We start from the raw sequence: 14779 nt of genomic DNA on the forward strand, positions 1-14779 counted from the left end.
TGTTCATACAGATAGCGGTGTAGATATTTCCATGTTCATACAGATAGTGGTGTAGATATTTCCATGTTCATACAGATAGAGGGGCTGATATTTCCATGTTTATACAGAAAGCGGTGCTGATATTTCCATGTTTATACAGGTAGCGGTGTAGATATTTCCATGTTTATACAGATAGCGGTGTAGATATTTCCATGTTTATACAGATAGCGGTGTAGATATCTCCATCTTAATACAGATTTCAGTGTAGATATTTATATGTTCATACAGATGGCCGTGCAGATATTTCCATGTTCATACAGATGGCGGTGTAGATATTTCCATGTTCATACAGATAGCGGTGTAGTTATTTCCATGTGCAAAGAGATAGCTGTGTAGATATTTACATGTATATGCAGATAGCTGTGTAGATATTTCCATTTTCATTCAGATAGCGGTTTAGATATTTCCATGTTCAAACAGATAGCGGTGAAGATGTATGCATGTTTACACAGATAGCGGTGTAGATATTTCCATGTTCATACAGATAGTGGTGTAGATATTTCCATGTTCATCCAGATGGCTGTGTAGATATATCCATGTTCATACAGATAGCGGTGTAGATATTTCCATGTTCATACAGATATTGGTGTAGATATTTCCATGTTCATACAGATAGCGGTGTAGCTATTTCCATGTTCATACAGATAGCGGTGTAGATATTTCCATGTTCGTACAGATAGCGGTGTAGATATTTGCATGTTCATACAGATAGCGGTGCTGATATTTCCATGTTTATACAGGTAGCGGTGTGGATATTTCCATGTTTATACAGATAGCGGTGTGGATATTTCCATGTTTATACAGAGAGCGCTGTAGATATTTCCAGGTGTATACAGATAGCGGTGTAGATATCTCCATCTTAATACGGATGGCAGTTTAGATTTTTATATGTTCATACAGATGGCGGTGCAGATATTTCCATGTTCATACAGATGGCGGTGTAGCTATTTCCATGTTCATACAGATGGCGTTGTAGCTATTTCCATGTTCATGGAGATAGCGGTGTAGATATTTCCTTGTTCATCCATATGGCTGTGTAGATATATCCATGTTCATACAGATGGCGGTGAAGATATTTCCATGTTCATACAGATAGCGGTGTAGATATTTTCATGTTCCTACAGTTGGTGGTGTAGATATTTCCATGTGTACACAGATAGCGGTGTAGGTATTTCCAAGTTTGTGCAGATAGCGTTGTAGATATTTCCACTTTTAGGCATATAGCTGTGTAGATATTTCAATGTTTAAATAGATAGCGTTGTAGATATTTCCATGTTCCTACAGAGGGCGCTGTAGATATTTGCATGTTTATAGAGATGGCGGTTTAGACATTTCCACGTTCATATAGATGGCGGTGTAGATATTTCCATGTTTATACAGATAGCGGTGTAGATATTTCCGTCTTTATACACATAATGGTGTAGATCTTTCCATGTTTTTATAGATAGCGGTGTAGATATTTCCATGTTTACACAGATAGCGGTGTAGATATTTCCATGTTTATACAGATGACTCTGTAGATATTTCCATGTTTACAGAGATAGCGGTGTAGATATTTCCATGTTTACAGAGATATCGGTGTAGATATTGCCATGTTTACACAGATAGCGGTGTAGATATTTGCATGTATATAGAGATAGCGGTGTAGATTTTTCCATGTTTACGCAGATAGCATTGTAGATATTTCCAAGTTTATACAGATAGCGGTGTAGATAATTCCATGTGTACACAGATAATGGTGTAGATATTTCCATGTTTATACAGATGTCGGTGTAGATATTTCCATACCCATAGAGATGGCGGTGTAGATATTTCCATGTTTATAGATATAGCGGAGTAGGTATTTCCATGTTTACACAGAAAGCGGTATAGATATTTCCATGTTTACACAGATAGCGGTGTAGATATTTCCATGTTTATAGAGATAGCGGAGTAGATGTTTCCATGTTTATAGAGATATCAGTGTAGATATTTCCAGGTTTATACAGAGCGTAGTGTAGATATTTCCATGTTTATGTGGATGGCTGTGAGGGTATTTCCATGTTTATAGAGATAGCGGTGTAGATATCTCCATGTTTACACAGATAGCGGTGTAGATATTTCAATGTTTACACAGATAGCGGTGTAGATATTTCCATGTTCATATAGATAGCTGTGTAGATAATTCCATGTGTATAGAGACATCGGTATAGATATTTACATATTCCTACAGATGGCTGTGTAGATATTTCCATGTTTGTACAGATAGCGGTGTAGATATATCTATGTTTACACAGATAGTGCTGTAGATATTTCCATGTTTACACAGATAGCGGTGTAGATATTTCCATGTTTATACAGATAGCGGTGTAGATATTTCCATGTTTATAGAGATAGCGGTGTAGATATTTCCATGTTTATACAGATAGCGGTGTAGATATTTCCATGTTTATACAGATAGCGTTGTTGATATTTCCATGTTTATAGAGACAGCAGTGTAGATATTTCCATGTTTATACAGATGGCGATGTAGATATTTCCATGTTAATACAGATGGCGGTGAAGATATTTCCATGTTTATAGAGATAGCGGTGTAGATACTTCCATGCTTACACAGATAGCAGTGTAGATATTTCCATGTTTACACAGATAGCGGTGTAGATATTTCCATGTTTATACAGATAGCGGTGTAGATATTTCAATGTTTATAGAGTTGGCAGTGTAGATATTTTCATGTTCAAACAGATGGCGGTGTAGATATTTCCATGTTTATATCGATGGTAGTGTAGATATTTCCAAGTTCATACAGATGACGGTGAAGATATTTCCATGTTTATACACATAACGGTGAAGATATTTCCAAGTTTTAAGAGATGGCCGTGTAGATATTTCCATGTTTACACAGATAGCGGTGTAGATATTTCCATGTTTACACAGATAGCGGTGTAGATATTTCTATGTTTATACAGATAGCGGTGTAGATATTTCCATGTGTATACAGATAACTGTGTAGATATTTACATGTTCCTACAGATGGCTGCGTAGATATTTCCATGTTTATACAGATAGCGGTGTAGATATTTCCGTCTTTATACACATAATGGTGTAGATTTTTCCATGTTTTCAGAGATAGCGGTGTAGATATTTCCATGTTTATACAGATAGCAATGTAGATATTTCCATGTTTATAGACATAGTGGTGTAGATATTTACATGTTCCTACAGATGGCTGTGTAGATATTTCCATGTTTATACAGATAGCGGTGTAGATATGTCAATGTTTTTGGAGATAGTGGTGTAGATATTTCCATGTTCCTACAGTTGGTGGTTTAGATATTTCCATGTTTACACAGATAGCGGTGTAGGTATTTCCAAGCTTATGCAGATAGCGGTGTAGATATTTCCACTTTTAGGCACATAGTGGTGTAGATATTTCAATGTTTAAACAGATAGCGTTGTAGATATTTCCATGTTCCTACAGACGGCGGTGTAGATACTTACATGTTTATAGAGATGGCGGTTTAGACATTTCCACGTTCATACAGATGGCGGTGTAGATATTTCCATGTTTATACAGATAGCGGTGTAGATATTTCCATCTTTATACACATAATGGTGTAGATCGTTCCATGTTTTTAGAGATAGCGGTGTAGATGTTTCCATGTTTACACAGATAGCGGTGTAGATATTTCCAAGTTTACACAGATAGCGGTGTAGATATTTCCATGTTTTTACAGATAGCGGTGTAGATATTTCCATGTGTATACAGATAAATGTGTAGATATTTACATGTTCCTACAGATGGCTGTGTAGATATTTCCAAGTTTATACAGATAGCGGTGTAGATATTTCCATGTTTATAGAGATAGCGGTGTAGATATTTCCATGTTCCCACAGTTGTTTTTTTAGATATTTCCATGTTTACAAGATTGTGGTGTAGATATTTCCAAGTTTATGCAGATAGCGGTGAAGATATTTCCACTTTTATGCAGATAGCGGTGTAGATATTTCCATGTTTTTACAGAAAGCGGTGTAGATATTTCTATGTTCCAACACATAGCGCTGTAGATATTTCCATGTTTATAGAGTTAGCGGTTTAGACATTTCCATATTCATACAGATGGCGGTGTAGATATTTCCATGTTTTTACAGATAGCAGTGTAGATATTTCCATCTTTATACACATAACGGTGTAGATATTTCCATGTTTATACAGATGGCGGTGTAGATATTTCCATACCCATACAGATGGCGGTGTAGATATTTCCATGTTTATAGATATAGCGGTGTATGTATTTCCATGTTTACACAGACAGCGGTGTAGATATTTCCATATTTACACAGATAGCGGTGTAGATATTTCCATGTTTATAGAGATAGCGGTTTATTTATTTCCATGTTTATAGAGATATCAGTGTAGATATTTCCAGGTTTATACAGAGCGTAGTGTAGATATTTCCATGTTTATATAGATGGCTGTGTGGATATTTCCATGTTTATAGAGATAGCGGTGTAGATATCTCCATGTTTACACAGATAGCGGTGTAGATATTTCCATGTTTACACAGATAGAGGTGTAGACATTTCCATGTTCATACAGATAGCGGTGTAGATAATTCCATGTGTATACAGATAACGGTGTAGATATTTACATATTCCTACAGATGGCTGTGTAGATATTTCCATGTTTGTACAGATAGCGGTGTAGATATTTCCATGTTTACACAGATAGCAGTGTAGATATTTCCATGTTTACACAGATAGCGGTGTAGATATTTCCATGTCTATACAGATAGCGGTGTGGATATTTCCATGTTCTTACAGATAGCGGTGTAGATATTTCCATGTTCATACAGATAGAGGGGCTGATATTTCCATGTTCATACAGAAAGCGGTCCTGATATTCCCATGTTTATACAGGTAGCGGTGTAGATATTTCCATGTTTATACAGATAGCGGTGTAGATATCTCCATCTTAATACAGATGGCAGTGTAGATATTTATATGTACATACAGATGGCCGTGCAGACATTTCCATGTTCATACAGATGGCGTTGTAGATATTTCCATGTTCATACAGATAGCGGTGTAGTTATTTCCATGTGCAAAGAGATAGCTGTGTAGATATTTACATGTATATGCAGATAGCTGTGTAGATATTTCCATTTTCATGCAGATAGCGGTGTAGATATTTCCATGTTCATACAGATAGCGGTGTAGATATTTCCATGTTTATACAGATAGCGGTGAAGATGTATGCATGTTTACACAGATAGCGGTGTAGATATTTCCATGTTCATACAGATAGCGGTGTAGATATTTCCATGTTCATCCAGATGGCTGTGTAGATATATCCATGTTCATACAGATAGCGGTGTAGATATTTCCATGTTCATACAGAGAGTTGTGTAGATATTTCCATGTTCATACACATAGCGGTGTAGCTATTTCCATGTTCATACAGATAGCGGTGTGGATATTTCCATGTTCGTACAGATAGCGGTGTAGATATTTCCATGTTCATTCAGATAGCGGTGCTATTTCCATGTTTATACAGATAGCGGTGTAGATATTTCCAGGTTTATACAGATAGCGGTGTAGATATCTCCATCTTAATACGGATGGCGGTGTAGATATTTATATGTTCATACAGATGGCGGTGCAGATATTTCCATGTTCATACAGATGGCGGTGTAGCTATTTCCATGTTCATACAGACAGCGGTGTAGCTATTTCCATGTTCATGCAGATAGCGGTGTAGATATTTCCATGTTCATCCATATGGCTGTGTAGATATATCCATGTTCATACAGATGGCGGTGAAGATATTTCCATGTTCATACAGATAGCGGTGTAGATATTTCCATGTTCATACAGATAGTGGTGTAGATATTTCCATGTTCATACAGATAGCGGTGTAGCTATTTCCATGTTCATACAGATAGCGGTGTAGATATTTTCATGTTCATCCAGATGGCTGTGTAGATATATCCATGTTCATACAGATGGCGGTGAAGATATTTCCATGCTCATACAGATAGCGGTGTACATATTTCCATGTTCATACAGATAGTGGTGTAGATATTTCCATGTTCATACAGATTGGGGGGCTGATATTTCCATGTTCATACAGATAGCGGTGCTGATATTTCCATGTTTATACAGGTAGCGGTGTAGATATTTCCATGTCTATACAGATAGCAGTATGGATATTTCCATGTTTATACAGATAGCGGTGTAGATATTTCCATGGTTATAGAGATAGCGGTGTAGATATTTCCATGTTTATACAGGTAGTGGTGTAGATATTTCCATGTTTATACAGATAGCGGTGTAGATATTTCCATGTTTATAGAGATAGCGGTGTAGATATTTCCATGTTTATACAGATAGCAGTATAGATATCTCCATCTTAATACAGATGGCGATGTAGATATTTATATGTTCATACAGATGGCGGTACAGATATTTCCATGTTCATACAGATGGCGGTGTAGATATTTCCATGTTCATACAGATAGCGTTGTAGTTATTTCCATGTGTAAAGAGATACCTGTGTAGGTGTTTAAATGTATATGCAGATAGCAGTGTAGATATTTCCATTTTCATGCAGATAGCGGTGTAGATATTTCCATGTTCAAACAGATAGCGGTGTAGATATTTCCATGTTCATACAGATAGCGGTGTAGATATTTCCGTGTTTATACAGATAGCTGTGTAGATATTTCCATGTTCATACAGATAGAGGGGTTATTTCCATGTTCTTACAGATAGCGGTGCTGATATTTCCATGTTTATACAGGTAGCGGTGTAGATATTTCCATGTTTATACAGATAGCAGTGTAGATATTTCCATGTTTAGACAGATAGCGGTGTAGATATTTCCATGTTTTTACAGATAGCGGTGTAGATATCTCCATCTTAATACAGAGGGCGGAGTAGATATTTATATGTTCATACAGATGGCTGTGCAGATATTTCCATGTTCATACAGATGGCGGTGTAGATATTTCCATGTTCATACAGATAGCGGTGTAGTTATTTCCATGTGTAAAGAGATAGCTGTGTAGATATTTCCATGTATTTGCAGATAGCTGTGTAGGGATTTCCATTTTCATGCTGATAGCGGTTTAGATATTTAAATGTTCAAACAGATAGCGGTGTAGATATTCCCATGTTCATTCAGATAGCAGTGTAGATATCTCCATGCTTATACAGATTGCGAAGATGTATGCATATTTACACAGATAGCGGTGTAGATATTTCCATGTTCATGCAGATAGCGGTGTAGATATTTCCATGTTTATACAGACAGCGGTGTAGATATTTCTATCTTAATACAGATGGCCGTTTAGTTATTTATATGTTCATACAGATGGCGGTGCAGATATTTCCATGTTCATACAGATGGCGGTGTAGATATTTCCATGTTCATCCAGATGGCTGTGTAGATATATCCATGTTCATACAGAAGGCGGTGTAGATATTTCCATGTTCATCCAGATGGCTGTGTAGATATATCCATGTTCATACAGATGGCGGTGAATATATTTCCATGTTCATACAGATAGAGGGGCTGATATTTCCATGTTCATACAGATAGCGGTGTAGATATTTCCATGTTTATACAGATAGCAGTGTAGATATTTCCATGTTTATACAGATAGCGGTGTAGATATTTCCATGTTTTTACAGATAGCGGTGTAGATATCTCCATCTTAATACAGATGGCGGTGAAGATATTTATATGTTCATACAGATGGCGGTGCAGATATTTCCATGTTCATACAGATGGCGGTGTAGCTATTTCCATGTTCATACAGACAGCGGTGTAGCTATTTCCATGTTCATGCAGATAGCGGTGTAGATATTTCCATGTTCATCCATATGGCTGTGTAGATATATCCATGTTCATACAGATGGCGGTGAAGATATTTCCATGTTCATACAGATAGCGGTGTAGATATTTCCATGTTCATACAGATAGTGGTGTAGATATTTCCATGTTCATACAGATAGCGGTGTAGCTATTTCCATGTTCATACAGATAGCGGTGTAGATATTTTCATGTTCATCCAGATGGCTGTGTAGATATATCCATGTTCATACAGATGGCGGTGAAGATATTTCCATGCTCATACAGATAGCGGTGTACATATTTCCATGTTCATACAGATAGTGGTGTAGATATTTCCATGTTCATACAGATTGGGGGGCTGATATTTCCATGTTCATACAGATAGCGGTGCTGATATTTCCATGTTTATACAGGTAGCGGTGTAGATATTTCCATGTCTATACAGATAGCAGTATGGATATTTCCATGTTTCTACAGATAGCGGTGTAGATATTTCCATGGTTATAGAGATAGCGGTGTAGATATTTCCATGTTTATACAGGTAGTGGTGTAGATATTTCCATGTTTATACAGATAGCGGTGTAGATATTTCCATGTTTATAGAGATAGCGGTGTAGATATTTCCATGTTTATACAGATAGCAGTATAGATATCTCCATCTTAATACAGATGGCGATGTAGATATTTATATGTTCATACAGATGGCGGTACAGATATTTCCATGTTCATACAGATGGCGGTGTAGATATTTCCATGTTCATACAGATAGCGTTGTAGTTATTTCCATGTGTAAAGAGATACCTGTGTAGGTGTTTAAATGTATATGCAGATAGCAGTGTAGATATTTCCATTTTCATGCAGATAGCGGTGTAGATATTTCCATGTTCAAACAGATAGCGGTGTAGATATTTCCATGTTCATACAGATAGCGGTGTAGATATTTCCGTGTTTATACAGATAGCTGTGTAGATATTTCCATGTTCATACAGATAGAGGGGTTATTTCCATGTTCTTACAGATAGCGGTGCTGATATTTCCATGTTTATACAGGTAGCGGTGTAGATATTTCCATGTTTATACAGATAGCAGTGTAGATATTTCCATGTTTAGACAGATAGCGGTGTAGATATTTCCATGTTTTTACAGATAGCGGTGTAGATATCTCCATCTTAATACAGAGGGCGGAGTAGATATTTATATGTTCATACAGATGGCTGTGCAGATATTTCCATGTTCATACAGATGGCGGTGTAGATATTTCCATGTTCATACAGATAGCGGTGTAGTTATTTCCATGTGTAAAGAGATAGCTGTGTAGATATTTCCATGTATTTGCAGATAGCTGTGTAGGGATTTCCATTTTCATGCTGATAGCGGTTTAGATATTTAAATGTTCAAACAGATAGCGGTGTAGATATTCCCATGTTCATTCAGATAGCAGTGTAGATATCTCCATGCTTATACAGATTGCGAAGATGTATGCATATTTACACAGATAGCGGTGTAGATATTTCCATGTTCATGCAGATAGCGGTGTAGATATTTCCATGTTTATACAGACAGCGGTGTAGATATTTCTATCTTAATACAGATGGCCGTTTAGTTATTTATATGTTCATACAGATGGCGGTGCAGATATTTCCATGTTCATACAGATGGCGGTGTAGATATTTCCATGTTCATCCAGATGGCTGTGTAGATATATCCATGTTCATACAGAAGGCGGTGTAGATATTTCCATGTTCATCCAGATGGCTGTGTAGATATATCCATGTTCATACAGATGGCGGTGAATATATTTCCATGTTCATACAGATAGAGGGGCTGATATTTCCATGTTCATACAGATAGCGGTGCTGATATTTCCATGTTTATACAGGTAGCGGTGTAGATATTTCCATGTTTATACAGGTAGCGGTGTAGATATTTCCATGTTTATACAGATAGCGGTGTAGATATTTCCATGTTTATACAGACAGCGGTGTAGATATTTCTATCTTAATACAGATGGCCGTTTAGTTATTTATATGTTCATACAGATGGCGGTGCAGATATTTCCATGTTCATACAGATGGCGGTGTAGATATTTCCATGTTCATACAGATAGCGGTGTAGTTATTTCCATGTGTAAAGAGATAGATGTGTAGGTATTTCCATGTATATGCAGATAGCTGTGTAGATATTTCCACTTTCATGCAGATAGCGGTGTAGATATTTACAGGTTCAAACAGATAGCGGTGTAGATATTTCCATGTTCATCCAGATGGCTCTGTAGATATATCCATGTTCATAGAGAGAGAGGTGTAGATATTTCGATGTTCATACAGGTAGTGGTGTAGATATTTCCATGTTCATACAGATAGCGGTGTAGCTATTTCCATGTTCATACAGATAGCGGTGTAGATATTTCCATGTTCATAGAGATAGCGGTGGAGGTATTTCCATGTTCATACAGATAGCGGTGCTGATATTTAAATGTTTATACAGGTAGCGGTGTAGATATTTCCATGTTTATACAGATAGCGGTGTAGATATTTCCATGTTTATACAGATAGCGGTGTAGATATTTCCAAGTTTATACAGATAGCGGTGTAGATATCTCCATCTTAATATAGATGGCGGTGTAGATATTTATATGTTCATACAGATGGCGGTGCAGATATTTCCATGTTCATACAGATGGTGGAGTAGATATTTCTATGTTTATAGAGATAGCGCTGTAGTTATTTCCATGTGTAAAGATATAGCTTTGTAGATATTTCCATGTATATGCAGATCGCTGTGTAGATATTTCCATTTTCATGCAGATAGCGGTGTAGATATTTCCATGTTCAAACAGATAGCGGTGCAGATATTTCCATGTTCATGCAGATAGCAGTGTAGATATTTCCATGTTTATACAGATAGCGGTGAAGATGTATGCATGTTTACACAGATAATGGTGTAGATATATCCATGTTCATACAGATGGCGGTGAAGATATTTCCATGTTCATACAGATAGCGGTGTAGATATTTCCATTTGTAAAGAGATAGCTGTATAGATATTTCCATGTATATGCAGATAGCTGTGTAGATATTTCCATTTTCATGCAGATAGCGGTTTAGATATTTCCATGTTCAAACAGATAGTGGTGTAGATATTTCCATGTTCATAGAGATACCGGTGTAGATATTTCCATGTTCATACAGATAGAGGGGCTATTTCCATGTTCTTACAGATAGCGGTGCTGATATTTCCATGTTTATACAGGTAGCGGAGTAGATATTTCCATGTTTATACAGATAGCAGTGTAGATATTTCCATGTTTATACAGATAGCGGTGTAGATATTTCCATGTTTATACAGACAGCGGTGTAGATATTTCTATCTTAATACAGATGGCCGTGTAGTTATTTATATGTTCATACAGATGGCAGTGCAGATATTTCCATGTTCATTCAAATGGCGGTGTAGATATTTCCATGTTCATAAAGATAGCGGTGTAGTTATTTCCATGTGTAAAGAGATAGATGTGTAGGTATTTCCATGTATATGCAGATAGCTCTGTAGATATTTCCATTTTAATGCAGATAGCGGTTTAGATATTTCCATGTTCAAACAGATAGCGGTGTAGATATTACCAAGTTCATACAGATAGCGGTGTAGATATTTCCATGTTTAAACAGATAGCGGTGATGATGTATGCATGTTTACACAGATAGCGGTGTAGATATTTCCATGTTCCTACAGATCGCGGTGTAGATATTTCCATGTTCATCTAGATGGCTGAGTAGACATATCCATGTTCATACAGATGGCAGTGAAGGTATTTCCATGTTCATACAGATGGCGGTGTAGATATTTCTATGTTCAAACCGATAGCGGTGTAGATATTTCCATGTTAAAACAGATAGAGGTGTAATATTTCCATGTTCATACAGATAGCGGTGTAGATATTTCCATGTTCATACAGATAGCGGTGTAGATATTTTCATGTTCATACAGAGAGCGGTGCTGATATTTCCATTTTTATACAGGCAGCGGTGAAGATATTTCCATGTTTATACAGATAGCGGTTTAGATATTTCCTTCTTAATACAGATGGCGGTGTAGATATTTATATGTTCATACAGACGGCGGTGCAGATACTTCCATGTTCATACAGATGGCGGTGTAGATATTTCCATGTTTAAGGATATAGCGGTGTAGTTATTTCCATGTGTAAAGAGATAGCTGTGTAGATATTTCCATGTATATGCAGATAGCTGTGTAGATATTTCCACTTTCATGCAGATAGCGGTGTAGATATTTACATGTTCAAACAGATAGCGGTGTAGATATTTCCATGTTCATCCAGATGGCTCTGTAGATATATCCATGTTCATAGAGAGAGAGGTGTAGATATTTCGATGTTCATACAGGTAGTGGTGTAGATATTTCCATGTTCATACAGATAGCGGTGTAGCTATTTCCATGTTCATACAGATAGCGGTGTAGATATTTCCATGTTCATAGAGATAGCGGTGTAGGTATTTCCATGTTCATACAGATAGCGGTGCTGATATTTAAATGTTTATACAGGTAGCGGTGTAGATATTTCCATGTTTATACAGATAGCGGTGTAGATATTTCCATGTTTATACAGATAGCGGTGTAGATATTTCCAAGTTTATACAGATAGCGGTGTAGATATCTCCATCTTAATATAGATGGCGGTGTAGATATTTATATGTTCATACAGATGGCGGTGCAGATATTTCCATGTTCATACAGATGGTGGAGTAGATATTTCTATGTTTATAGAGATAGCGCTGTAGTTATTTCCATGTGTAAAGATATAGCTTTGTAGATATTTCCATGTATATGCAGATCGCTGTGTAGATATTTCCATTTTCATGCAGATAGCGGTGTAGATATTTCCATGTTCAAACAGATAGCGGTGTAGATATTTCCATGTTCATGCAGATAGCAGTGTAGATATTTCCATGTTTATACAGATAGCGGTGAAGATGTATGCATGTTTACACAGATAATGGTGTAGATATATCCATGTTCATACAGATGGCGGTGAAGATATTTCCATGTTCATACAGATAGCGGTGTAGATATTTCCATTTGTAAAGAGATAGCTGTATAGATATTTCCATGTATATGCAGATAGCTGTGTAGATATTTCCATTTTCATGCAGATAGCGGTTTAGATATTTCCATGTTCAAACAGATAGTGGTGTAGATATTTCCATGTTCATAGAGATACCGGTGTAGATATTTCCATGTTCATACAGATAGAGGGGCTATTTCCATGTTCTTACAGATAGCGGTGCTGATATTTCCATGTTTATACAGGTAGCGGAGTAGATATTTCCATGTTTATACAGATAGCAGTGTAGATATTTCCATGTTTATACAGATAGCGGTGTAGATATTTCCATGTTTTTACAGATAGCGGTGTAGATATCTCCATCTTAATACAGATGGCGGAGTAGATATTTATATGTTCATACAGATGGCGGTGCAGATATTTCCATGTTCATACAGATGGCGGTGTAGATATTTCCATGTTCATACAGATAGCGGTGTAGTTATTTTCATGTGTAAAGAGATAGCTGTGTAGATATTTCCATATATTTCCAGATAGCTGTGTAGAGATTTCCATTTTCATGCTGATAGCGGTTTAGATATTTAAATGTTCAAACAGATAGCGGTGTAGATATTTCCATGTTCATACAGATAGCGGTGTAGATATTTCCATGCTTATACAGATTGCGAAGGTGTATGCATATTTACACAGATAGCGGTGTAGATATTTCCATGTTCATGCAGATAGCGGTGTAGATATTTCCATGTTCATCCAGATGGCTGTGTAGATATATCCATGTTCATACTGATGGCGGTGTAGATATTTCCATGTTCATACAGATAGTGGTGTAGATATTTCCATGTTCATACAGATAACGTTGTAGCTATTTCCATGTTCATACAGATAGCGGTGAAGATATTTCCATGTTCATAGAGATAGCGGTGTAGATATTTCCATGTTCATACAGATAGCGGTGCTGATATTTCCTGGTTTATACAGGTAGCGGTGTAGATATTTCCATGTTCATGCAGATAGCGGTGTAGATGTTTCCATGTTCATCAAGATGGCTTTGTAGATATATCCATGTTCATACAGATGGCGTTGAAGATATTTCCATGTTCATTCAGATAGAGGGGCTGATATTTCCATGTTCATACAGATAGCGGTGCTGATATTTCCATGTTTATACAGCTAGCGGTGTAGATATTTCCATGTTTATACAGGTAGCGGTGTAGATATTTCCATGTTTATACAGATAGCTGTGTAGATATTTCCATGTCTGTACAGATAGCGGTGTGGATATTTCCATGTTCATACAGATAGCGGTGTAGATATTTCCATGTTCATACAGATAGTGGTGTAGATATTTCCATGTTCATACAGATAGAGGGGCTGATATTTCCATGTTCATACAGAAAGCGGTGCTGATATTTCCATGTTTATACAGGTAGCGGTGTAGATATTTCCATGTTTATTCAGATAGCGGTGTAGATATTTCCATGTTTATACAGATAGCGGTGTAGATATCTCCATCTTAATACAGATGGCAGTGTAGATATTTATATGTTCATACAGATGGCCGTGCAGATATTTCCATGTTCATACAGATAGCGGTGCTGATATTTCCATGTTTATACAGGTAGCGGTGTAGATATTTCCATGTGTATACAGGTAGCGGTGTAGATATTTCCATGTTTATACAGATAGCGCTGTAGATATTTTCATGTCTGTACAGATAGCGGTGTGGATATTTCCATGTTCATACAGATAGCGGTGTAGATATTTCCATGTTCATACAGATAGTGGTGTAGATATTTCCAAGTTCATACAGATAGAGGGGC

This window comes from Gorilla gorilla, chromosome 18, assembly GCF_029281585.2.
Source record: "Gorilla gorilla gorilla isolate KB3781 chromosome 18, NHGRI_mGorGor1-v2.1_pri, whole genome shotgun sequence".
NCBI classification, from domain to species: domain Eukaryota; kingdom Metazoa; phylum Chordata; class Mammalia; order Primates; family Hominidae; genus Gorilla; species Gorilla gorilla.